General features: G+C 42.8%; 1 long non-coding RNA gene across 1 annotated transcript in view; it reads left to right on the forward strand.

Moving 5' to 3' along the window:
- LOC138852596 (uncharacterized) overlaps window positions 1–24,643 on the forward strand; it is a 42,248-nt gene extending 17,605 nt beyond the window's left edge. Inside the window, exon 3 of the long non-coding RNA XR_011391895.1 lies at window positions 21,728–24,643. This is a non-coding gene — a long non-coding RNA (uncharacterized lncRNA). The remainder of the gene's footprint in view (window positions 1–21,727) is intronic.
- The last annotated feature ends 3,090 nt before the right edge of the window (window positions 24,644–27,733 follow it).

A 27,733-nucleotide genomic window follows, 5' to 3' on the forward strand; every position in this document is an offset into this window, starting at 1 on the left:
TCTTAATTCTATTTGGTCTTTTCTCTTTAGTCACTCGCTTTGTACTTTGTATATATGTAACAATGTGGCAACAGGTGCCCACTAGGCCTCAACGAACTGGCACTTTGAAATTTTGTTGTATAATTTCAGGCTTTCTCTCGCCTTAACTTTATTTATTTTTTCTAACACATTGGTTATCACTTGTAGGGTTGTTCACTGACGTTGTCACTAACACTGGATGCTTCTAGCTGCTAAAAACACGCCCTAAAAGCACTAAGATCCTGTGTGTGTGTGTGTGTGTGTATGTGTGTGTGTGTGTGTGTGTGGCATGTGTAGTGTGTGTGTGGTGTATATGTAGTGTGTGGTGTACTCACCTAATTGTGGTTGCAGGGATCGAGACTCAGCTCCTGGCCCCTGGTGTGTGTGTGTGTGTGTGTGTGTGTGTGTGTGTGTGTGTGTGTGTGTGTGTGTGTGTGTGTGTGTGTGTGTGTGTGTGTGTGGTGTGTGTAGTGTGTGTGTGGTGTGTGTAGTGTGTATGTGGTGTATATGTAGTGTGAGTGTGTGTGTGGTGTGTGTGGTGTGTGTGTGTGTGTGTGTGTGTGTGTGTGTGTGTGTGTGTGTGTAGTGTGGGTGTGTGGTGTGTGTAGTGTGTGTGTAGTGTGTGTAGTGTGTATGTGGTGTATATGTGGTGTGTGTGTGTGTGTGTGTGTGTGTGTGTGTGTGTGTGTGTGTGTGTGTGTGTTCTCAGTAGTAGTACCAGTTCCTAGTAACCAGTTACCAGTAACCAGTGTACCAGTAGATGACTCACTACCAACCGTCTGTGTGAATCACTGTTATTCATATTGCTGCTGACCATAGCAGGATTTCAAACACCCCTCACCCTGTAGGTACTTGTGGGTCAGTCGAAGATAGGGAGCAGAGAGAGGCAGGTCGGCTGTTGGCGCTTCCTATACTTCCCGTTATATATTATATATACTACCAGCCTACGTGAGTATTTTTACCCATCCACGTTATCGAAAACCCACTTGACAAATTGGTGGCACCGGCGTGGGCGTGGATTTAAGGGTATTTCAGACGTTAGAAGACTGTTTGTGGGTTGCCAGCAGGTCAGAGGTGAACCGTGCCACCTCCAGCTAGCCGCTTACCCTCACTCTTCTCCACCCCTGTGTCGCTCCAGCCTGCAAGCCTGTTGCAGCCGTTTTTTTTTTCAAGCTTCCTGGCTTAGTTCGTGTGCTAATTGCTTCAATCTCCGATGGGTTGACCCGGATTTTGCAATTAAGCCAGTCAATAAGCCAGACTGTGGAAGTGAACGCTAGTCAGCCTGCCTCAGCCTACCATCCAGCCTGTCTCCTGTCATCCACCTGCTCCTTCATGCTGTGTGCATCGATACACGTCTTCCAGTCAGCCATTCTCGTGGGTTAAGCCAGTCAGCCAACCCAGCTTCTAACCCAGCTGAGAGAGAGAAGTAAGCCACGCAAGTTCTGAAGTATTGTTTCCTATATCGCCAGTTGGATGCTGCTAAGAGTGATTTTCACCATCCCTGTGGTATAGAGTGGCTTATCAAGCCACCTTCGTGAGTAGTGAGTGGCAGTGCGCGCCAGTGAGCAAGTGAGTGAGTCACGCTCCCTTCACAGTACAGACAGCTCATTTTGCATTTAATTCAGTCTCCGGTAATATTTTTACTTGTAAATTTCAATGTATTTTTTTTATCTTGTCCAGCAGTCCTTTACATTGAGTTGTCCTTCCTCTTGCAGTGTATCTTAGACTTTTTTTTATTACTTCTGCAGAATTAGTTGCATCTCTTTTATTTTAATTTTAGCATTTTGTATCATTTTTATTGTTCATTATTTTTGCCTTATTTGTTCTCGTGCAACTTCTTTGCCATTATGTCTCACATACCGTCAAGTGATACTTTAGTGAATGGCGACACTCAGACCTCTCAGGCTACTGCTGCTTCTGTCATCAGTCCTCATAGTTCCTTATCGACTGACAGACCGACCCAGACACTGAGACACTATAGTTTTACTCGTGATTCCCTTGATGCGTTACCTTTATTCAATGGCCATGTACATAGTCTTGAAGCATGGTTTACTGCCATTCGTTCTCGTGTTAATGCTCAAGTTGACAGTCCTCCTTCAGAGGAAAGTCTTATCAGACTTGCGAAAGAAGCTCTTCATCGGTCCCCTGCTGCTGTTCACGTTGTTGATCTCCTTGAAATGCGAGACTTCAGGAATCTTACTAAGTGGTCACAATATGAGGAACTGACTCGTTCTTTCCTTGTACCAGTAAAAACAGCTGATCCATATGTCGTTCTTCGGGAACTCGTGAATGCTACACCCATGACTAATGAATCATTGAGTGCATTTGCTGTTAGATTAGACAAACTTTTATCATCATTTATCAATGCTGTCCAGTCCTCAGCTTTTGTCCCTGATGAGGATAAACCATCCACAGCATCGTTTGCTAAAATAGCAGCCTTTGGAGCAATCAAAGAACTAATGCCGCCTGCTTCCGTGTGTGCTTATGAGGCTAATCCTCCAACTGTGACGATGGAACCACTTACAGCCCTAAATCATGTACGTTCCTTGTGCCCCCAGGGTACTTTCCCTTGTATCAAAAGTAATTTCACACCTATGCCTCAGTCTGCACCACCTCTTGTTTGTGCCACAGCGACAAATCGTGGTCGTCAACCATCTCAGCGATCACCAAGGACCAGTGTACAGTCATTATAAACCTCGTAGTATTCATAGTACATTCAGTAACCATAGTCAGCGGACTTGTTACAACTGTGGTTTCCGTGGCCATATTGCAATTAATTGTCCTGATAGTCACCCTAAGAGGCGTCGTACTGACGATGAGTACCAGTCAGATCTTCCCTACTGTACTTATCATAGAATACCTGGACATGACACATCTGAGTGCAATGCTCTTTACAACCTTCAGTACTCTAGGTCTTTCCGTGGCCGTTCCAACCGCAGAACCCGTAGACTCGTAGAGGAAACAGACGTCGTGGTTCTCAAAATAACCAGAACCAGGCTCATTCTTCCAATTCAGGGGAATTCGAGCGCCCCAGTCAAACCGTCCCATGGTGACAGTAGGTGATAATGAGTACTCCATCCCCGTTCACAATTCCTTTGAAGCCTTAAACAGTCTCGAGAATGACAATCCTGCTGATGATGTTGCTTCACACGTCTCTGACGTAGATGATTTTGGGGATGAAGTGGAGCAAATCTTTTCTGATGACAATCCACCTTTTTGTTTGCACATAACTTCCAATGCAACCATAGGCCCTATAGTGCAAGCATCTGTTCATAATGCGCCCGTTCATTTGTTCATGGACTCTGGTGCACAAGTCAATATTATCAGGTCTAGTTTGTTTAGGGATAAGCAGTTACGACATGTCCTTCTCGTAGAACCGACTCATGTGTCCTCCCTTAGTGGAGTAGCTGGTTCTCACCTGCGTGTCCGAGGTCGGACTTCCCTCACTTTTTCTATCCAAGGTAGAGACTTCACTGCTTCCTTCCTTGTTGTCGACCAGATTACTTTCCCTGGTGACCTTCTACTGGGATTTGCTTCCATGCAAGACTTACGCATTGTGCTCGACCCTTATCGATGGCATGCCCAAATTGATGACTTGATCGTACCATTTTGGGGTTACCAGCTTGGATCCGAGATCTGCCATACTGCCGCAGAGTACGACATTCGAATTAAGTCCTTACAGGCCAGTGCATTTTCCAGTAGCGTACCCAAGCGGTCAGGCACTGATGATCCTGTCACTCCTGTCTGTGTTCCTGCAACTTCAGACTTGCAAGATAGTGTCCAGTTACCTCAAGTGTCCGAGGACGCTCTGACTACCTTGAGTGCTGAGCCTATCCCTGCAATGTCTGCTAGTTCAAGTAGTAGTTTCTCCACAGGGGGCACCTTGTCGGAAAACGATTACTTGCAACTAGTAATGCCATCTCTTGTTGATGTCACATGCCGTCTGCAGAAAGACGTTTCTGCCGCAGCTAGTGCCCTCACTAGAGTGTCTGTTGTTCTTCCTAGTGTTCCAGATGGTGATAACGTCCTAGTTGACAGTGATTCTTGCAAAGTAAAAGGCCTATTTGTTGAACCATCTTTACATGTTGTAAGAGATAGTAAGATCCATTTCTTCCTAGCTAACACTTCTGGTCACAGTGTTCGTCTCAGAGCAAATACCAATCTTGTTGACCTTGTTCACTATCCTTACCCTGTTCAGGTAGAGGATGAGTTGTCACCTGACCAGTGGGTCGGTGCTATTTCTACCGGGGAGACCTCATCCACTTCACTGGATCAATCTGTTCCACCAGTTGAGGAGAAAGACTTAGCTCCCACTGACTTCCCAGGTGAAGTCAAGCGTTTGTTGACTCTGTTGAACAAACGTCGTAAAGCCATTGCTTTACCAGGTGAGAAGATGGGTATAACGAACTTATTGTCCCATCGTATTCCACTTGAACCTGGTACTAGACCTATCTATATACCTACATACAGAATGCCTCATTCGCAAGTTGCTGTCGCAGAAGAATTGATCAATCAAATGCTTGACGATGGAGTTATTGCACCTAGCAATTCACCTTGGAATGCACCCTTGATCCTAGTACCTAACAAGGATGGTACTTGGCGCCCAGTGATTGACTTTAGGAAGTTAAATGCGAAAACTATTCCAGATCGTTTCCCACTCCCTGTACTGGGTGATCTTTTATGTAACATTGGAGATAACAAAGTCTTTTCAACCCTGGATTTGTTACAAGGGTTTTGGCAAGTCCCTCTTCACGAGGACAGCCAAGAGCTAACTGCATTCTCCACTCCTACAGGTCATTATCAGTTCCTCCGTATGGCGTTTGGATTACGATCCTCCCCTATCACGTTCTCAAGGCTCATGACTAATATCTTTAGAGGTCTCATAGGTAATGCACTTATGGTGTACTTAGATGACGTAATCGTCATGTCTAAAGACGTGGATACACACTTGAAAAGACTTGATGTAGTACTTGATAAGCTTGAAGAAGCCAATTTAAAGATCAAACTGTCTAAATGTCAATTTTTCAGATCAGAAATTAAGTTTCTTGGTCACGTAGTCACTCCTAGAGGGGTTACGACTGACCAAAGTAAAGTAACTGCAGTACTAAATTTTCCAACACCCAAAACTGCTGATGCCGTAAGATCCTTTGTGGGCTTAGCAGGTTTTTATAGATCTTTCATTGCCAAATTTTCTTCCATAGCTGCTCCTCTAACTGAGTTGCTTAAGAAAGATGCTCCTTTTGTTTGGACCTTCCGACAAGAAAGAGCATTCCAAACTCTAAAACAAAAGCTAACATCTGCTCCAATTTTGAAATTTCCAGATTTTTCTAAGCCCCTCTATCTGACAACTGATGCTAGTTCTATTGGCATAGGTGCCGTACTAGCTCAGAAGACCGATGACAAGTACAACGCAGTTGCATTTGCTAGCCGAGTCCTTACGAAGGCTGAACGTAATTATACAGTAACTGAGCAAGAAGCTTTAGCAATAGTATGATCTTTAAAGCACTTCCGAGACATTATTTATCAGTACTCTGTTCATGTCTTGACAGACCATGCTCCACTGATACCTTTATTCCAGAACAAACAACCTACTGGAAGGTTAGCCAGATGGACCTTGACTATCCAAGAGTTCAATCCCACCTTTGAACACTTACCTGGCAAGTCAAATGTAGTCGCAGATGCCTTATCACGACATGTTAGTATAGTAACTGCAGACCCTCCATTTAGTGCTGAGGATGTAAAGAATGCTCAACGAACAGATCCCATGTGGTCTGGTGTGATTCGATTCCTGCTCCAGGAAGATCTTATTCTGACTGTGAAGCCACCAGTACCCATCAATGACTTTGTCATGAACCAAGAATTACTGTATCGAACAGCCGAGTTGGGTACTCCTACCAGAAGAGTTTACCAGTTAGTAATTCCACAGTCACTAGTGAATGTAGCCTAACAGCTAGTTCACGATGTACCAAGTGTTGCGCACCCTGGTATGGATCGTTCAGTAAAACAAGCCAGATTGAAATACTTTTGGCCTCGTATGGCAACTGATATTTTTGAGTATGTTAAGAAATGTAGTGTTTGCATGCAACATAAAGGTAATGCTAATGGTCCTAATCCAATCCAAGTGTATCCAACTACTAGTGAACCGTGGGAAAGAGTTGCGCTAGATTTGTTAACTAATTTCCAATGTTCCCTCCAAGGCAACAAACATCTATGTGTTATGTTAGACCATTTCACCAGATATTGTGAGTTAGTTCCTATTGCAGATAAGACTGCCGAGACAGTAGTTAAAGCGTTTAAAGAACGCATTATCTGCAGGCATACCACCCCTAAGTCCCTAGTAACAGATAATGGAGGTGAATTCTGTAATGAGATTCTTGAAAATTTGTGTACCTTGTACAAGATCTCTAAATTCACCATTGTTCCTCATCATCCTGCCAGCAATGGGTTAGCGGAACGAACCAATAAAAAAGTACTTGATGTCTTGAGAGCCACTATCAGTCCCAACAGTGAAACTTGGGATGAAGTTATACCTGATGTGCAGTGTGCTATAAATTCTGCTTACAACGTTTCCATAGGTGACACTCCACATAATGCATTTTACGGTGTAGATAAACGTTTGCCTTATGAGTTGCTATATTCTAATCCGAAACCAAATTACAACCCTAATGATTTCATAGCAACTCGTACCAGCTTAGCTCAAAGTGTCTTTAGAAGAATCCGTGAAACACTTCATAAATCAACAGCAGAATTTACAAGAGTCGCTAACACTCGAGCAAAGCCGTCCAAAATCAAAGTAGGTTCGAGAGTTATGCTGGCTAACTTTAACAAAATGTCTACAATGCCTAAGCTTGATCAAAAGTTTGTTGGTCCTTATCGAGTAGTTGAACATATCACTGGCAATAAGTATAAGGTTAGAGAAATTAGTACTGGTCAGTATAAAGAATCGCATTTAGATCATATGAAGTTAGTATGTGATGATAATGATGTTCCAACCCAGACTAATGTGACAGACTCTGACAATCCTCCTGATCCTGTACTCTCTACCTCTGATACTCAGTCAGACGATCAACCTGAATGTCGTTATTCCCTACGTACACGACAGGAATTGAGAAATCCTCAAGTATCATTTGTAACTACCAATTCAGATTTGCCTCAAATACAGCATGAGTTAGCCAGTGCTACAGAGTTTGATCCTCCCAGAGATAACACCTATTGTGCATATGTCAATCTCACCCTAGCAGAGTTGGGGTTAAATGTAAATAACCTGTATAGATGAATAATTACAGTATCAACTTATCAGTATTCAAGAATTTTTTTGTGTGTGTGTTCATGTTCTCTCCGAATTCTGAGAGTTAACAGTCTAGATTTGAGTGCACCGAATCTGCCTTTCTGTTAAATACTTCTTTATTTGTATATATTCCTTCCTCAGAATCCGTAGATCACATGAATACAGATCGATCGATCAAATTTTTTTTTATCACTTCTATTGTGTAATCCCAATGTTGAGTTTCATTCGATGAGTTGTGCTATATTATACCTTGTATTGCATTACAGTTTTATTACAGTTTCAATTACGTAAGCTTCCATTCCAATATTCTACTTATGTATGTTATAATGTTCAATTGTTGTGTACTTTGACATTGTATAGAATCAGCCCATGCCGTACACCTGCCATCTCTAGTTTGTATTAGTTGTATGTCGGGATGACATACGTTAGCGTCGCCAAGCTCTCAGTAGTAGTACCAGTTCCTAGTAACCAGTTACCAGTAACCAGTGTACCAGTAGATGACTCACTACCAACCGTCTGTGTGAATCACTGTTATTCATATTGCTGCTGACCATAGCAGGATTTCAAACACCCCTCACCCTGTAGGCACTTGTGGGTCAGTCGAAGATAGGGAGCAGAGAGAGGCAGGTCCGCTGTTGGCACTTCCCTTACTTCCCGTTATATATTATACATACTACCAGCCTACGTGAGTATTTTTACCCATCCACGTTATCGAAAACCCACTTGACACTTGAGCACCGGTCTACTGCTTGATCACCTGTCTACTGCTTGAGCGATTGTCTTCTGCTAGAGAGGTTATTCTCTCGAGTGGTTGTCTTCTGCATGAGCGGTTGTTTCCTTCTGCTTGAGCGGTTGTCTTCTTCCGCTTGCACTCTCTGTCTTCGTTGACTTCAGAAGTTTTTCTCATTCGTCACTTTCTGAAAGTGTTTGTCTTCGTGTAAACGAATTTAATTCATTTCACTCCTTGAATTTCTATTTTCTTCATAACTTCTTTCTGTCGTGTGTGTGTGTGTGTGTGTGTGTGTGTGTGTGTGTGTGTGTGTGTGTGTGTGTGTGTGTGTGTGTGTGTGTGTGTGTGTGTGTGTGTGTGTGTGTATGTATGTGTGTGTGTGTGTGTGTGTGTGGCATGTGTAGTGTGTGTGTGGTGTATATGTAGTGTGCGCGTGTGTGGTGTGTGTGTGTGTGTGTGGTGTGTGTGTGTATGTGTGTGTGTGTGTGCGTGTGTGTGTGTGTGTGTGTGTACGTGTGTGTGTGTGTGTGTGTGTGTGTGTGTGTGTGTGTGTGTGTGTGTGTGTGTGTGTGGTGTGTGTAGTGTGTGTGGTGTGTGTAGTGTGTATGTGGTGTATATGTAGTGTGGGTGTGTGTGTGGTGTGTGTGGTGTGTGTGTGTGTGTGTGTGTGTGTGTGTACTCACCTGTTGTACTCACCTAGTTGAGGTTGCGGGGGTCGAGTCCGAGCTCCTGGCCCCGCCTCTTCACTGATCGCTACTAGGTCACTCTCCCTGAGCCGTGAGCTTTATCATACCTCTTCTTAAAGCTATGTATGGATCCTGCCTCCACTACATCGCTTCCCAAACTATTCCACTTACTGACTACTCTGTGGCTGAAGAAATACTTCCTAACATCCCTGTGATTCATCTGTGTCTTCAGCTTCCAACTGTGTCCCCTTGTTACTGTGTCCAATCTCTGGAACATCCTGTCTTTGTCCACCTTGTCAATTCCTCTCAGTATTTTGTATGTCGTTATCATGTCCCCCCTATCTCTCCTGTCCTCCAGTGTCGTCAGGTTGATTTCCCTTAACCTCTCCTCGTAGGACATACCTCTTAGCTCTGGGACTAGTCTTGTTGCAAACCTTTGCACTTTCTCTAGTTTCTTCACGTGCTTGGCTAGGTGTGGGTTCCAAACTGGTGCCGCATACTCCAATATGGGCCTAACGTACATGGTGTACAGGGTCCTGAATGATTCCTTATTAAGATGTCGGAATGCTGTTCTGAGGTTTGCTAGGCGCCCATATGCTGCAGCAGTTATTTGGTTGATGTGCGCTTCAGGAGATGTGCCTGGTGTTATACTCACCCCAAGATCTTTTTCCTTGAGTGAGGTTTGTAGTCTCTGACCCCCTAGACTGTACTCCGTCTGCGGCCTTCTTTGCCCTTCCCCAATCTTCATGACTTTGCACTTGGTGGGATTGAACTCCAGGAGCCAATTGCTGGACCAGGTCTGCAGCCTGTCCAGATCCCTTTGTAGTTCTGCCTGGTCTTCGATCGAGTGAATTCTTCTCATCAACTTCACGTCATCTGCAAACAGGGACACCTCAGAGTGTGTGTGTGTGTGCGTACTCACCTATTTGTACTCACCTATTTGTGGTTGCAGGGGTCGAGTCCTTGCTCCTGGCCCCGCCTCTTCACCGGTTGCTACTAGGCCCTCTCTCTCCCCGCTCCATGAGCTTTATCAAACCTCGTCTTAAAACTGTGTATGGTTCCTGCCTCCACTACGTCATTTTCTAGGCTATTCCACTGCCTTACAACTCTATGACTGAAGAAATACTTCCTACTATCTCTCTGACTCATTTGTATCTTCAACTTCCAATTGTGGCCTCTTGTTTCTGTGTCCCCTCCCTGGAACATCCTGTCTTTGTCCACCTTGTCTATTCCACGCAGTATTTTATATGTCGTTATCATGTCTCCCCTGACCCTCCTGTCATCCAGTGTGGTCAGGCCGATTTCCCTTAATCTTTCCTCATAGGACATTCCCCTTAGCTCTGGAACTAACCTTGTCGCAAACCTTTGTACTTTCTCTAGTTTCTTGACGTGCTTTATCAAGTGCGGGTTCCAAACAGGTGCTGCATACTCCAGTATGGGCCTGACATACACGGTGTACAGTGTCTTGAATGATTCCTTACTAAGGTATCGGAATGCTGTTCTCAGGTTTGCCAGGCGCCCATATGCTGCAGCAGTTATCTGATTGATGTGTGCTTCCGGAGACATGCTCGGTGTTATACTCACCCCAAGATCTTTCTCCTTGAGTGAGGTTTGCAGTCTTTGGCCACCTAGCCTATACTCTGTCTGTGGTCTTCTGTGCCCCTCCCCCCATCTTCATGACTTTGCATTTGGCAGGATTAAATTCGAGAAGCCATTTGCTGGACCAGGTGTCCAGTCTGTCCAGGTCTCTTTGAAGTCCTGCCTGGTCCTCATCAGATTTAATTCTCCTCATTAACTTCACATCATCTGCAAACAGGGACACTTCTGAGTCTAACCCTTCCGTCATGTCGTTCACATATACCAAAAATAGCACTGGTCCTAGGACCGACCCCTGTGGGACCCCGCTCGTCACAGGTGCCCACTGTGATACATCATTACGTACCATGACTCGTTGTTGCCTCCCTGTCAGGTATTCTCTGATCCGTTGCAGTGCCCTTCCTGTTATATGCGCCTGATGCTCTAGCTTCTGCACTAATCTCTTGTGAGGAACTGTGTCAAAGGCCTTCTTGCAGTCCAAGAAGATGCAATCAACCCACCCCTCTCTCTCTCGTCTTACTTCTGTTATTTTATCATAAAACTCCAGAAGGTTTGTGACACAGGATTTGCCTTCCGTGAATCCGTGCTAGTTGGCATTTATACTCCTGTTCCGTTCCAGGTGCTCCACCACTCTCCTCCTGATAATCTTCTCCATAATTTTGCATACTATACACGTCAATGACACAGGTCTATAGTTTAGTGCCTCTTTTCTGTCTCCTTTTTTAAAAATGGGAACTACATTTGCCGTCTTCCATACCTCAGGTAGTTGCCCAGTTTCCAGGGATGTGTTGAAGATTGTGGTAAGTGGCACGCACAACATATCTGCTCCCTCTCTAAGGACCCACGGGGAGATGTTGTCTGGTCCCATTGCCTTTGAGGTATCGATGTCCCTTAGCAGTTTCTTCACCTCCTCCTCATCTGTATGTATGTCGTCCAACACTTGTTGGTGTATTCCTTGCTGGTGTCCCCATCTGGTCTGTCTCCCCAGAGTCCTTCCTGTCTCTACTGTAAATACTTCCTTAAATCTCGTGTTGAGCTCCTCACATACCTCTTGATCGTTTCTTGTGAGTTCTCCACCTTCTTTCCTCAGCCTTATCACCTGGTCCTTGACTGTTGTCTTCCTCCTAATGTGGCTATACAGCAGTTTCGGGTCAGATTTGACTTTCGATGCTATGTCGTTTTCATACTGTCGCTGAGCCTCCCTCCTTATCTGTGCATACTCGTTTCTGGCTCTTCTACTAATCTCCTTGTTTTCCTGGGTCCTATGCCTCCTGTACCTTTTCCATTCTCTGTTGCACTTAGTTTTTGCCTCCCTACACCTTCGGGTAAACCAAGGACTCGTTTTGGTCTTCCTATTATTTCCGTTTCCCTTGGGAACAAAACTTTCCTCTGCCTCCTTGCACTTTGTTGCCACATATTCCATCATCTCGTTTACTGATTTTCCTACCATTTCTCTGTCCCACTGAACCTCCTGCAGGAAGTTTCTCATACCTATGTAGTCCCCCCTTTTATAGTTTGGCCTGTCCCCTTCAGTTCCTGTTACCTTCTCCACTTGTAACTCTACTATATAGTCAAAACTCAGAACCACATGATCGCTAGCTCCAAGGGGCCTCTCATAAGTGATGTCCTCAATGTCTGAACTGCTCAGGGTGAACACAAGATCCAGTCTTGCTGGCTCATCCTCCCCTCTCTCTCTGGTTGTGTCCCTGACATGTTGATGCATGAGGTTTTCAAGTACCACATCCATCATCTTGGCTCTCCATGTTTCGGGACCCCCATGTGGCTCCAGGTTTTCCCAGTCGATCTCCCTGTGGTTGAAATCGCCCATTACCAGTAACTTTGCTCTGCTCGAGTGAGCTCTTCTTGCCACCTCAGCCAGTGTGTCCACCATCACCCTGTTGTTTTCTTCGTACTCCTCTCTTGGCCTCCTGCAGTTCTGTGGTGGGTTATACATCACTCCAATGACTACTTTATGTTCTCCGGACTGAATTGTACCTACAATGTAGTCTCTTTCTCCAATCATGTCCATGCCTTCCATTTCCTCAAATCCCCATCGGTGTTTTATGAGCAGTGCAACCCCTCCTCCCCCTCTACTCCTTCTATCTTTCCTCAGGATCTGATATCCTGTTGGGAAGATTGTGTCTGTTATTGTCTCAGCGAGTTTTGTTTCTGTGACTGCTATGATGTCTGGGGATTTTTCACTGATTCTTTCATTCCACTCCTCATGTTTATTCATTATTCCATCCGCGTTTGTGTACCAAACCTTTAGTTTCTTTTCTATCATTGTGGTCATGCAAGAATATTGGGGTTGGGGGAGCGAGAGCCTTTGTGGGGGCCTATATGGGGCTGTGGTGTAGGTGGGGTTTGTGTTGATGGGGGTGGGGTCAGAATGCCCATAAGGGACAGCTGTTGGGGTGAGGTTTGTGATATGGGGATTGGTGGCAGAGGGAACAGTGAGTGGGTTGTAGTATAGGTTGCTCAGTTGCGTTGGGAATGTCGCTGGTGGAGTCTTTTGGTGGGAGATTCTGTGGGGTGTGTTTGCCCTTCCTCCTGTGTCTGGGTCCTGCTCATTTTCATTGCTTCTCGTTCCTCCTTGCGTCTCTGTACCCTCTCTTTCAGTGTAGTCCTTTCTTCTTGTGTTCTGTCGCGGTCGAGGTATACTCTCTGGTACCCCTCTTTGTCCCTCAGTCTTGCTTTCTCTTGCAGAATCCTGGTTCGAACTGATTCTTCCTTGAAAGTTACTCTGACAGGCCGTATCCTTCCACTCGCAAACCACCCAATTCTCTGAAAATTTGTCACCTGGGTCATATTGCCCTCCCCTATTGTTTTCATGATGCCTTCAATCATTTTTTTCTCCTCCTGTTTTATTTCTTCAAAGTTGGCCCCCTTGGCTTCTTGGAGCCCGTACACAAAAACTGACCTCGCCCTTTCCTCCTTCCACTGAGTCTCCATCTGCGTCCTCTGAGGCATTTTATTTCCTTCCATTGACATGTTCTTGCCTTCAGTCCCTGTCATATCTGAAACTTCTATTCTCAGTGGACTGTCTTTCCTGACCAGCTGTCCCTTGCTACTGCAGTTGGCTGTTAGAATCTCTGCATATAGCATACCTTCATTGTCTTCGGACCTGTCGTTTGATCTTAGTGTGCTCGTCGTCTTTTCCCTGGCCCCACGTGGGTCTGATAGGGCCTTCATGTTCGGCATGTCTCCGTTGTTGCTTACCATCCCCTTGTCTGCGCCTGACTTTGAATTTCCTGATGTCACACCTGAATTGTCATTTGTCTCTCTAATCTGTTTCAGGCTTTGCAGTTTCTCTTCTAAGCACTGTATCCTAGCTTCTGCTGCTAAGACCTGTACTTCCCACTTCCTGCACTCTTCAGCTATCCGCTCCTCCATTTTCTTACCAAGCTCTACTATCTTCCTTCCCCACTCTTCCTCCCTTTTTTGGAGCTCTAGCTCCCAGTCTTTCCTCCCTGGTTCGTCCACCAGATCTCTGGGTTTCCGTCCTCTAAGGCCACCCATTTTTTTTTTTTTTTTTTTTTTTTACTTTTTATTACCACAGACAGAAGGCTAGAGGAGGGAGAGGGTGTGGGGGAGAGAGAGAGAGGGTAGAAAGAGGGAGAGAGAGGAGAGAGAAAGGGTAGAAAGAGGGAGAGAGAGGAGAGAGTATGGGGGTGAGGGATAAGACCAAGGGGGAGGGAGAGAAATGTGAGGGGGGAGAGAGAGGGTAGAGAGAGGGAGAAAGAGAGGGAGAGGGAGAGGGAGAGAAAGAGAGAGAGAGGGAGAAAGGAGGGAAGAAGGCTATGAGAGAGAGAAACACGAGGGAGGGAAAAGGTAAGAGGTCTGTGGGGGAGGCAGTCAAATTCCAAGGATCAGCTGTGTGTACTCACCTAGTTGTGGTTTCGGGGTCGAGACCCAGCTCCTGGCCCCGAGTGTGTATGTGTGTGCACTCGCGTGTGTGTGTGTGAGCACGTCAGTTGTTTATATGTCCCAGAAATACAATTCACTTCTGTGTATCCGTAATACTAATGAGATACCACTAACCCTGAGAGTAGTTCTAATAATTATAATACTAGCGTGTGTTAACAAGTCATTCTTTCACCCAGTTATGTACTACCTTTTACTACATGTGTAGAGGAGGGAGAGGGTGTGGGGGAGAGAGAGAAAGGGTAGAAAGAGGGAGAGAGAGGAGAGAGAAAGGGTAGAAAGAGGGAGAGAGAGGAGAGAGTATGGGGGTGAGGGATAAGACCAAGGGGGAGAGAGAGAAATGTGAGGGGGAGAGAAAGGGTAGAGAGAGGGAGAAAGAGAGGGAGAGGGAGAGAAAGAGAGATAGAGGGAGAAAGGAGGGAAAGAGGGTATTGAGAGGGAGAAACGCGAGGGAGGGGAAAGGTGTGTGTGTGGTGTGTGTGTGTGTGTGTGTGTGTGTGTGTGTGTGTGTAGTGTGTGTGTGTGGTGTGTGTGTGGTGTGTGTGTGTGTGTGTGTGTGTGTGTAGTGTGTGTGTGGTGTGTGTGTGTGTAGTGTGTGTGTGGTGTGTGTGTGTGGTGTGTGTGTGTGGTGTGTGTGTGTGTGTGTGTAGTGTGTATGTGGTGTGTGTGTGTGTGGTGTGTGTGTGTGTGTGTGTAGTGTGTATGTGGTGTGGTGTGTGTGTGTGCAGTGTGTATGTGGTGTGTGTAGTGTGTGTGTGTGTAGTGTGTGTGCGTAGTGTGTATGTGGTGTGTATGTGGTGTGTGTGTGTGGTGTGTGTGTGTGTGTGTAGTGTGTATGTGGTGTGTGTATGTGGTGTGTGTGTGTGTATGTGGTGTGTATGTGGTGTGTGTGTGGTGTGTGTGTGTGTGTGTGTGTAGTGTGTGTGTGGTGTGTGTGTGTGTATGTGGCGTGTATGTGGTGTGTGTGTGTGGTGTGTGTGTGTGTGTGTGTAGTGTGTGTGTGTGGTGTGTGTGTATGTGGTGTGTATGTGGTGTGTATGTGGTGTGTGTGTGTGTGTAGTGTGTGTAGTGTGTGTGTGGTGTGTGTGTGTGTGTGTGTGTGTAGTGTGTGTGTAGTGTGTGTGTGTGTGGTGTGTGTGTGTGTATGTGGTGTGTATGTGGTGTGTGTGTGTGGTGTGTGTGTGGTGTGTGTGAGTGTGTGTGTGTGTGTAGTGTGTGTGTGTGGTGTGTGTGTGGTGTGTGTGTGTGTGTGTGTGTGTGTGTAGTGTGTGTGTGTAGTGTGTGTGTGTAGTGTGTGTGTGGTGTGTGTGTGTGGTGTGTGTGTGTGGTGTGTGTGTGTGTGTGTGTGTGTGTGTGTGTGTAGTGTGTGTGTGTGGTGTGTGTGTGTATGTGGTGTGTATGTGGTGTGTGTGTGTGGTGTGTGTGTGTGTAGTGTGTATGTGGTGTGTGTGTGTGTGCAGTGTGTATGTGGTGTGTAGTGTGTGTAGTGTGTGTGTGTAGTGTGTATGTGGTGTGTGTGTGTGTGTGTGTGTGTGTGTGTGTGTGTGTGTGTGTGTGTGTGTGTATGTGGTGTGTGTGTGTGTGTGTGTGTGTGTGTGTGTGTGTGTGTGTGTATGTGGTGTGTGTGTGTGTGTATGTGGTGTGTGTGTGTGTGTGTGTGTGTGTGTGTGTATGTGGTGTGTGTGTGTGTGTGTGTGTGTGTGTGTATGTGGTGTGTATGTGGTGTGTGTGTGTGTGTGTGTGTGCGTGTGTGTGTGTGTATGTGGTGTGTGTGTATGTGGTGTGTATGTGGTGTGTGTGTATGTGGTGTGTGTGTGTGTGTGTGTGGTGTGTGTATGTGGTGTGTGTGGTGTGTGTGTGTATGTGGTGTGTGTGGTGTGTGTGTGGTGTGTGTGTGTGTGTGTGTGTGTGTGTGTGTGTGTGTGTGTGTATGTGGTGTGTGTGTGTGTGTGTGTGTGTGTGTGTGGTGTGTGTGTGTATGTGTGTGTGTATGTGGTGTGTGTGTGTGTGTACATCTATCACTTTGCGTGAGAATAGGATGAAATATAAACTGATAACCTTCCCCCCCCCTCCCCTCCCCAGGTCCCAAATGAGCAAATAAAGAAAAAAATTTACACAACAAATTTGAGACTTGACTTACTAAAAAAATTCATCAAGTGAATGTCGCTTACACTCCGCTAGGAGCGAGTACTGGGTAAAAGATTGTACCAAAACTAGGGCTAACAGAGACACAATTTAATTCAAATTTGTTGTGGAAATTGAGTTTTGATGTCGACAACAAGACAAGTTATTATGTTTACTATCTGGAAGAAGAGACCGTCGTCCGGAACACTCTCGACCCGTCTCGTTCTGGTTCTGTTTAAGAATAGAATGTGTACTCACCTAATTGTACTCGCCTAATTGTGGTTCTGGCCCCGCTTCTTCACTGACTGCTATTGGGCCCTCCCTCTCCCTGCTCCATGAGCTTTATCATACCTCGTCTTATAACTATGTATAGTTCCTGCCTCCACTACATCGCTTCCCAAACTATTCCACTTCCTAACAACTCTGTAACTGAAGAAATACTTCCTAACATCTCTTTGACTCAGCTGAGTCTTCAGCTTCCAATTGTGACCCCCTTATTTCTGTGTCCCATCTCTGGAGCATCCTGTCTCTGTTCACTTTGTCTATTCCACCCAGTATTTTCTATGTCATTATCATGTCTCTCCTGACCCGGTGTGTGTGTGTGTGTGTGTGTGTGTGTGTGTGTGTGTGTGTGTGTGTGTGTGTGTGTGTGTGTGTGTGCGCCAGGGCTAACTCGAGACTGGTGCGAATGCCATTGTCTCCTGAATTATCGGGAATATCGAAGTGTTTCGGTCATGAAACCAGATATTTAGTGAGCTGTCTCGGTCTGTTTCACAATGATGTTCAAATGTTAAGCTGATCGAGGGGTCAGTGTCTCCCTGCCTGTCCGTCTCCGTGTCTGTAACCTGCCACATACACACACACACACACACACACACACACAAGCACACACACAAGCACACACACAAGCACACACACACACTAACACCCACCCACACACACACACACACACACACACACACAGACACACACACACACACACACACACACACACACACACACACACACACACAGTAACAAGGGGACACAGTTGGAAGTTGAAGACGCAGATGAATCACAGGGATGTTAGGAAGTATTTCTTCAGCCACCGAGTAGTCAGTAAGTGGAATAGTTTGGGAAGCGATGTAGTGGAGGCAGGATCCATACATAGCTTTAAGCAGAGGTATGATAAAGCTCACGGCTCAGAGAGAGTGACCTAGTAGCGATCAGTGAAGAGGCGGGTCAAGGAGCTCGGACTCGACCCCCGCAACCTCAACTAGGTGAGTACAACTAGGTGAGTACACAACAACCTACAACAGTTAGTGACCCACCGCTAACACTACCCAATTTCAGATGAATATGTTTACATATTCTAATGAACACGGAGCTATCCTGTACGTACCTAACGGAACACTTGTGTTCGAAGATATTAAGATATATTCCTGTCACAATCTTTAATGTAGATATTAATACATCACTTTGATGTGTTGCAAAGTTATCTTCCTCATGTTTTAACTCAGAGTCAGAGATTTACAGTTATGAAGCTTTAAATGGTAGCGACTATTTAAAGTAAAATTTAATCTCTTTCTGTCCTGGTGGTTTCTCACGTTATCAATGAACTACAAACAATATATATACATATATATATATATATATATATATATATATATATATATATATATATATATATATATATATATATATATATATATATATATATATATATATATATATATATATATATATATATAATGTATGTAATATATACATATATATAATATGTAATATATATATATATATATATATATATATATATATATATATATATATATATATATATATATATATATATTATATATATATATATATATTTATATATATATATATATATTTATATATATATATATATATTTATATATATATATATATATATATATATATATATATATATATATATATATATATATATATATATATATATATATATATATAATATGTAATATATATGTGTATGTATATATATGTATATATATATATATATATATATATATATATATATATAATATAACTATAGATATATATGTATATATATAACAGACACACATTATATATATATATATATATATATATATATATATATATATATATATATATATATATATATATATATATATATATATATATATATATATATATATATATATATATATATATATATATATATATATTTATATATATTTATTTATTCTGAACACAGAATTTAATGTCAGACCTAAGTATTTCGTTACCTCTCACTTGAAGTCATAGTGTAAGTTATCTGTTGAGATAACAAGTTTGGTGAAGCCGCATTTGGATCACCTTAATTTTTTCTAGGAGAAGGAGGAGGTGTCTTGATGCTGGTGTAGGCTCTTGATCAAAGAAAGGAGACCTGCTCTCTCCATCTTGAGATCAAACCTGATTACCTTTTCATTTCCCTGAGGCTAGGATATATAACCACAACGGGGGAGAAATAAATGGGATTAAGTCAGGAGAATCTGAGAGAGTTAGAGTCAAAGGAGGGGCAGCAATAATGTTGAAGGATCAGTTATGGAAGGAGTAGAGGGAATATAAATGTGTAAATTCAAGGATTATGTGGATTAAAATAAGGATTGGATGTGAAAAGTGGGTCATAATATGACAGGAGAAGAGAGAAGTGTAGAGGAGAGAGAGAGAGAGAGAGAGATTTTGAGAGATGTTAAGTGAATGTATAGGAACCTTTGAACCAAGTGAGAGAGTAATTGTGGTAGGGGACCTAAATGCTAAAGTAGGAGAAACATTTAGAGAGGGTGTGGTAGGTAAGTTTCGGGTGCCAGGTGTAAATGATAATGGGTAATACATATTTAATAATAATAGGTATTACATATTTTAAGAAAAGGAGGATAAATGTATATGTAAGATACGATGTAGGGCGTATAATGACAATAGTTTGTTGGATTATGTATTGGTAGATAAAAGGCTGTTGAGTAGACTTCAGGATGTACATGTTTATAGAGGGGCCACAGATATATCAGATCACTTTTTAGTTGTAGCTACACTGAGAGTAAACGATAGATGGGATACAAGGAGAATAGAAGCAGCAAGTAAGAGAGGTAAAGGTTTAGGCAGTTAGGGTAAGATATAAACAACAATTGGAGGATAGATGGGCTAGTGAGATTATAGGCAATGGGGTCGAAGAGGTATGGGGTAGGTTTAAAAATGTAGTGTTGTTGAAAATGTTGTTGAAAATAAGAAAAAGTTTTGGAGTGAGATTAACAAGTTGAGGAAACCTAGTGAACAAATGGATTTGTCAGTTAAAAATAGGAGAGGAGAGTTATTAAATGGAGAGTTAGAGGTATTGGGAAGATGGAGGGAATATTTTGAGGAATTGTTAAATGTTGATGAAGATAGGGAAGCTGTGATTTCGTGTATAGGGCAAGGAGGAGTAACATCTTGTAGGAGTGAGGAAGAGCCAGTTGTGAGTGTGGGGGAAGTTCGTGAGGCAGTAGGTAAAATGAAAGGGGGTAAGGCAGCCGGGATTGATGGGATAAAGATAGAAATGTTAAAAGCAGGTTGGGATGTAGTTTTGGAGTGGTTGGTGCTATTATTTAATAAATGTATGGAAGAGGGTAAGGTACCTAGAGATTGGCAGAGAGCATGCATAGTTCCTTTGTATAAAGGCAAAGGGGACAAAAGAGAGTGTAAAAATTATAGAGGGATAAGTCTGTTGAGTATACCTGGTAAAGTGTATTGTAGAGTTATTACTGAAAGAATTAAGAATAAGACAGAGAGTAGGATAGCAGATGAACAAGGAGGCTTTAGGAAAGGTAGAGAGTGTGTAGACCAGATGTTTACAGTGAAACATATAGGTGAACAGTATTTAGATAAGGCTAAAGAGGTTTTGGTGGCATTTATTGACTTGGAAAAGGCGTATGACGGGGTGGATAGGGAGACAATGTGGCAAATGTTGCAGGTGTATGGTATAGGAGATAGGTTACTGAAAGCAGTGAAGAGTTTTTACGAGGATAGTGAGGCTCCTGTTAAAGTATGTAGGAAAGAGGGAGATTATTTCCCAGTAAAAGTAGGCCTTAGACAAGGATGTGTGATGTCACCCTGGTTGTTCAGTATATTTATAGATGAAGATGTAAGAGAAGTGAATGCGAGGATCTTGGCAAGAGGTGTGGAGTTAAAAGATAAAGTGGGTGTTGTCACAGTTGCTTTTTTCTGATGACACTGTGCTTTTGTTAGATTCTGAAGAGAAGTTGCAGAGGTTGGTGGATGAATTTGATAGGGTATGAAAAAGAAGAAAATTAAAAGTGAATATAGGAAAGAGTAAGTTATAATGATAACAAAAAGATTAGTTGACGACAGATTGGATATCAGATTGGAGGGAGAGAGTATGGAGGAGGTGAATGTATTCAGATATTTGGGAGTGGACGTGTCAGCAAGTGGGTCTATGAAAGGGGAGATGAATCACAGAATTGATGAGGGGAAAAGGGTGAGTGGTGCACTTAGGAGTCTGTGGAGACAAAGAACTTTGTCTTTGGAAGCAAAGAGGGGAATGTATGAGAGTATAGTTTCACCAACGCTCTTATATGAGTGTGAAGCATGCGTGATGAATGTGGCAGTGAGGAGATGGCTGGAGGCGGTGGAGATGTCATGTCTTAGGGCAATGTGTGGTGTGAATATAATGCAGAAAATTCGTAGTTTGAAAGTTAGGAGGAGGTGTGGGATTGCCAAAACTGTTGTCCAGAGGGCTGAGGAGGGGTTGTTGATGTGGTTCGGACATGTAGAGAGAATGGAACGAAAAAGAATGACTTCGAGAGTGTATAAATCTGTAGTTGAGGGAAGGCGGGGTAGGGGTCGGCATTGGAAGGTTTGGAGGGAGGGGGTAAAGGAGGTTTTGTGTGCGAGAGGCTTGGAGTTCCAGCAAGCATACGTGAGCGTATTTGATAGGAGTGAATGGACAAGTGATTTTTAATATTTGACTTACTGTTGGAGTGTGAGCGAAGTAATATTTATGAAGGGATTCAGGGAAACCGGTAGGCCGGACTTGAGTCCTGGATATAGGAAGTACAGTGTCTGCACTCTGAAGGAGGGGTGTTAATGTTGCAGTTTTGTGAATTGTAGTGTAAAACACCCTTCTGGCAAGACATTGAAGGAGTGAATGATGCTAAAAGTTTTTCTTTTCCGGGCCACCCTGCCTTGGTGGGAATCATCCAGTGCGTTAATATTAAAAAAGCAGGATTCAGTGTATTCTCGTGATTATAATAAATAATAAAATTACTAATTATCATAATTATTATAATAATCATGAATCTTAATTACTTCTTGCTTAGCACTGACTTCTAACCTTTGATTCTACAGGTACATGGATGGAGGTGAGTAGAGCGATGGTTCTGGCTACACTGGTGACCACCTACCTGCTGGCGAGGCACTGCTGGTGACTTGGGTCAGCAGGTTAAGCAGGGCGGCACCATGCGAGAGCCAGTACCGCAAGGAAACGACCTGGAGGGCCACCACACAAGAAAACTTTGTCCCAACACGACGGAGGCGTTGAGGGACCGCCACTGTGCGACTTTCAGTGGCACCAGGAAACTATCCTAAGCGATACTACAAAACGATCTTCAGGGTGACTAGTAAACAGAGGTGTATCTATGATATACAGTGTTCGTTACCGTAAGAGGACCTCAAAGTGGTGCAACCAACGCCTGGATAGATCATTCCAGCGAGGTACCGATTCAGGTGTGTTCCCAGAAAAATATATAAGGAAAAAATGTATTAGTTGTGTGAGTTCTTAGTGAAGTCAGTGCGCAGTTGACGCCGACTTTCAGTGAATTCATCAAACAGACTATGAAAAACTTCGTTCAGTGACAACTCATTTAAGTGAAAACTATTCAGATGACAACGATATCCAGTTAGCAATGCTCATTAAGACCAAACTTGTTCAACGAGAACAAGTGTTGTCGTTGCGAATGTTCATCACACATGACACTAAATGTTCTATAACGTGTTTTGCTTATAAGCAAACACCAGAAACACCTTCACTTTCTATGACGCCCGTAGTATTATGGCACTCAGTGCTCAGTGTGAGAAAATATGAGTGTGGCAATGTTCAGAGTTCAATGACACATTGCCTTTGCGCCCGGAAGATAATGGCATCAGATTTTCGGTGACTGACATGCAAATCTTGCAGTAACACCAACCCTTCATTGGTACTAAGAACCATGCAAGGTGCTACAACAAGAACTATATCTAATGTTCTACTGTCATCAGAAACCATGAACCGTGTCACTGTATCAAGAAAAACAATTAACAGTGCCACAATAGTGTCTAGGACCCCCACCCCAAAATCAATGCAGAACTGTGCTATAGCGATATTTCTCATAGCCGTAAAATGCTCTGTTGTTCAAAGACACACCTATTAACAGCGTGTATAAATATAACAAAGGTATATTATCCGTTTTCCTTATTTTTACCGTGTAAACAATAAGAGAAAGCATGTGTCGTAGTGTGTTTAGTAGTGTTGAGAGATCGCTACTTGAATTTAAGGCTTCCAAAACACCCAAGCATCTTCTGTACTTGAGTTTATAGGGTATTAATTTCTTAAGGTAGGATTAAACTCGACAAAGAAATAAGAATGGAGGGAAAGTAATTCTTAAAATTTAGTGTAACATATATGAAGAACTTGCAGTCAAGTGACTTGAGCAGCAGTGTTCGCCATTTTCCGGTCAAACACACCTTTGGGTGTGATAAAGATTTAAGTAAATACTGATAACATTAATATATATGCTACTATTCATTATTTAGGACAGCAGCTACAAAGCCTACATGTATGAAACTACAGTCACTATAACTGTCTCTAATTCTCTATCTTCAGTATTTACTCTGAATAGCATGAGGCTTTAATGAAACACGTTTATATACAAAGCCAGACCCATATGCACAAATATTTTACAAATGGATTAAAATTAAATTTTAATGGATTCCCTCTCACACTGATCTCCAGAAGTTTGATAAAGCCAATATCTTGGCTAAATTTGCAATAAACATAGAGAATATCCGATATAATTTTGGTTTCTAAGCAGTTTTAAAACCATTGTTAGAAAAAGAACTAACAAACGAGTTTGAAGAAAGTTTGTAAACCAGCCGATCCATTGCCCAAATTAATAAAACACGTCAACTAGAACATGTTCGTGGAGAATGTCACAAGATCAGCAGAGCAGAAGACGTTGTCACCGTAAGACTAAGGCGTTGCCATGAGTAATTATGGCTGTTCAGTTTGTACGTGGGTGCAAGTCACGTGAAATATAAAGTGTGTAGAGAGCGTCAGCAGTTACACACTGCACCGTTTGTTTGGTGGCTCCCAGATTTCAGTTCAAGGTCCTGAAGTACTCATCCCTCTTATGTATTATTGCATTTTTTTTGCATTGTGGCATGTTATAATTTAGATTTTGCTAATGAACGGCAGCCTAACCCAAGCCTAATCTAACTAAACCTAATCCTAAGCCTATTCTAACTAAGCTTTACTCAACTAAACCTAACTAACATTAGTCAATAAATTTGCTGAAAACAGTATGCAAAAAAAAATCGACTTTGATTATGCAACAGGTTAATAGTGAATACATAATATAAATAAAATTTAATATATCAGTGCTACAGAATTCAGGTATAAACATTTATGCATATTAACAGTAGACGTAAAGGGCAATATTGTGCTGAAAATAAAGACTATTTTGTTGTGCCGCACGAGAGTTAAACATTGCGTCACTTGACCGGCAATATGGCGGACGCTCAACCTGTGACGTCATGTGCTCTCTCTTGGAGCACAGGGCGATAAAGAAACAACAAATGCAAAGTGAAGTTAGAACAAACAGCAAAGTAAATTGAATAACAATGGGAGACTAAAGATAACACGAGGCAGGAAGAAAACTGTGGCAGCACAAACTGATGATAATTTGTAATAACATCAGTAACATTTATGGAAGGAAAAATGATGCTGTTAAACTTATGAGAAATTTTAACTGCAGAAAGAAAGTTAAAAGGAAGGAGAGAGAGAGAGAGAAAGAAAGAGTTGTGTACTCACCTATTTATGGTTGGAGGGGCCGAGTGTGTGTGTGTGTGTGTGTGTGTGTGTGTGTGTGTGTGTGTGTGTGTGTGTGTGTGTGTGTGTGTGTGTGTGTGTGTGTGTGTGTGTGTGTGTGTGTGTGTGTGTGTGTGTGTGTGTGTGTGTGTGTGTGTATGTGTGTGAGAGAGAGAGAGAGAGGGGGGTTACTTCGAGGGTACCGGGTATCTAGGGGGGGGGGGGTTCGGTGGGAGGAGTGGGAAGGGTGGAAGGAGGGGTAAATGGTGATGAACCTCTTGATGGCGTAGTAGGAGGGGGGATTGAGTGGTAGAAGTGGGTGGGGGTGGTAGTAAGAGAGAGAGAGAGAGAGAGAAGAAGGGGGGCTTGGGTGGTAGAAATTTAATGAAGGCAAAAGATAAGCTTGAGAGGGGAGAGAGGGAGGTTAACCCAGCTCATTAATTACCAGGCACATCCTTAATGAGAACCGATATCTTTCTCATTCCCATTAAAAAATATGAGAAATTATACCCCTCCAGTGTCTGGCTGACCCGAATCAACCAAGATTCCTTCCTATTACAATGTTCTAACAACATTTTTTTTTAATATTTCTACTTTTTTTTTCATTTGTTCACATTTCATTCCATGCGAGGGTTGATAACCTTCCGTTTGAAAAGAGAAGAACTGAGTAGAAGTTTCCAACACGAGGGAACTGCATGACCATACAATGACCAGGAGGGAGGAGACATGCATTGTAGATGAATGGTTCAAAGAACCGACATGTTGATAAATTAGACACATGTGCAACTCTTGGAGTTGTTTCATACTATGGAACAATGCTCTTCTCCAGACTGAGGGACTGACCACCTCAAAACTTTAAAGGTGATGGACTGATTACATCGTCTTCAAGTATCTTCTGCTTCTATCAACTTTTCTGTACTCGACTGAAGAAGCCTACTGTGTAGGCGAAACGTTTCGAAATAAAGATACCTAACTGTTGCATATGTGTCTTACCTAACAACTCTTGGATATCTTTATTGAGGAAACGTTTCGCCACACAGTGGCTTCATCAGTCCATACATAGGAGAAACTTGAAGAACGGGAGGAGAATGAGGTAATCAGTCCCTCAACCTTGAGTCGATGTGTTCAGTCCATCAATCTTGAGTAGAATACGGCAGATGAGCGGAGAAGCAGCTTATAAACCGTATGGCAGGAGAGGTGCAGCAGTCATAGGTGGTGTCACATTTGTGCCCAAGAATTAGGCAAGCGAAGAATTCCTAAGTATTAAGATCCCAAGAAACGTTTCGCCACACAGTGGCTTCATCAGTCCATACGTAGGAGAAACTTGAAGAACAGGAGGAGAATGAGGTAATCAGTCCCTCAACCTTGAGACGTTGTGTTCAGTCCATCAATCTAGAATATTCTATTATAGATTGATGGACTGAACACATCGACTCAAGGTTGAGGGACTGATTACCTCATTCTCCTCCTGTTCTTCAAGTTTCTCCTACGTATGGACTGAACATTAAAATGGTATAAAATACCGACAGGTTGTTAGGTAAGACACATATGCAACAGTTAGGTATCTTTATTATGAAACGTTTCGCCTACACAGTAGGCTTCTTCAGTCGAGTACAGAAAAGTTGATAGAAGCAGAAGATACTTGAAGACGATGTAATCAGTCCATCACCCTTAAAGTTTTGAGGTGGTCAGTCCCTCAGTCTGGAGAAGAGCATTGTTCCATAGTATGAAACAATATGGAGATGAAGTGACAGAATGGAGCTTATATAGCGCCAAGAGGTGAGACGTAGGTCACTAGAAGAGGTAAGAACTCAGATGTAGAGAGGTCAGGTCCCTCTCAAATCCAGCCGCTCTCACTAGTGGAAGTTGTCGAAGTTGATTGCAGGTCTGTACCATTCATCTACAAACCTGTCAGACACTGCAACCTCTTGGGATCTTAAAACTTGGGAATTCTTCGCTTGCCTAATTCTTGGGCACGACCTACTTAAACATTGAACAAATGTTACACGACCTATGACTGCTGCACCTCTCCTGCCAACGGTTTATAAGCTCCTTCTCAGCACGTATGCCGTATTCTATTCAAGATTGATGGACTGACCACATCGACTCAAGGTTGAGGGACTGATTACCTCATTCTCCTCCTGTTCTTCAAGATTCTCCTTTGTATGGACTGATGAAGCCACTGTGTGGCGAAACGTTTCCTCAATAAAGATACCCAAGAGTTGCACATGTGTCTAATTTATCAACATGTCGGTTCTCTGAACCATTCATCTACATACTTGTCTAAATCCTCCTGAAGTTCCCTAACATCTACGTTTGAATCAATTATCCTACCTATCTTCGTGTCATCGGCGAATTTGCTCATATCACTAGTAATTCCTTCATCAAGATCATTGATATATATTATAAACAACAACGGGCCCAAGACTGATCCCTGTAGAACGCCACTTGTTACTGATCCCCACTCGGATTTAACCCCATTTATGGACACCCTCTGCTTCCTGTCTGTGAGCCATGATTCGATCCACGAGAGCACTCTTCCCCCAATGCCATGAGCTGCTACTTTCTTCAACAGTCTTTGGTGCGGAACTCTATCAAATGCCTTACTAAAATCTAAGTAAATAATATCAAATTCTTTATCGTGGTCAACAGCCTCAAAAGCTTTACTGAAGAAAGTTAATAAATTAGTTAGACAAGACCGGCCTCTTGTGAATCCATGCTGAGTATCATTAATTAAGCTATGCTTATCGAGATGGCTTCTTATAATTTGAGCTATAATTGACTCTAGTAATTTGCCTACAATTGAGGTCAGGCTTATTGGGCGGTAATTTGACGGTAACGACTTGTCCCCTGTTTTAAAAATAGGAATTACATTAGCCATCTTCCACATATCAGACACTACACCTGTTTGAAGAGATAAATTAAAAATATTAGTTAATGGTTCACAGACTTCCATTTTGCATTCCTTTAGAACCCTTGAAAAAAACCTCATCAGGACCCGGTGACTTATTTTGCTTCAGTTGGTCTATCTGCTTCACAACCATTTCACTAATGACTGTGATGTTACATAATTTATCTTCTTCTGGCCCACTATAAAAATTAATTACCGGAATATTATTAGTGTCTTCATGTGTAAAAACCGAGAGAAAATAATTATTTAAAATCGAGCACATTTCATTCTCTTTGTCAGTAAGATGCCCATAGTTATTTTTAAGGGGACCTATCTTATCTCTGACTTTTGTTCTATATACCTGGAAAAAACTTTTTGGGTTAGTTTTAGAATCCCTAGC

Source organism: Cherax quadricarinatus, chromosome 12 (assembly GCF_038502225.1).
Source record: "Cherax quadricarinatus isolate ZL_2023a chromosome 12, ASM3850222v1, whole genome shotgun sequence".
NCBI classification, from domain to species: Eukaryota; Metazoa; Arthropoda; class Malacostraca; order Decapoda; family Parastacidae; genus Cherax; species Cherax quadricarinatus.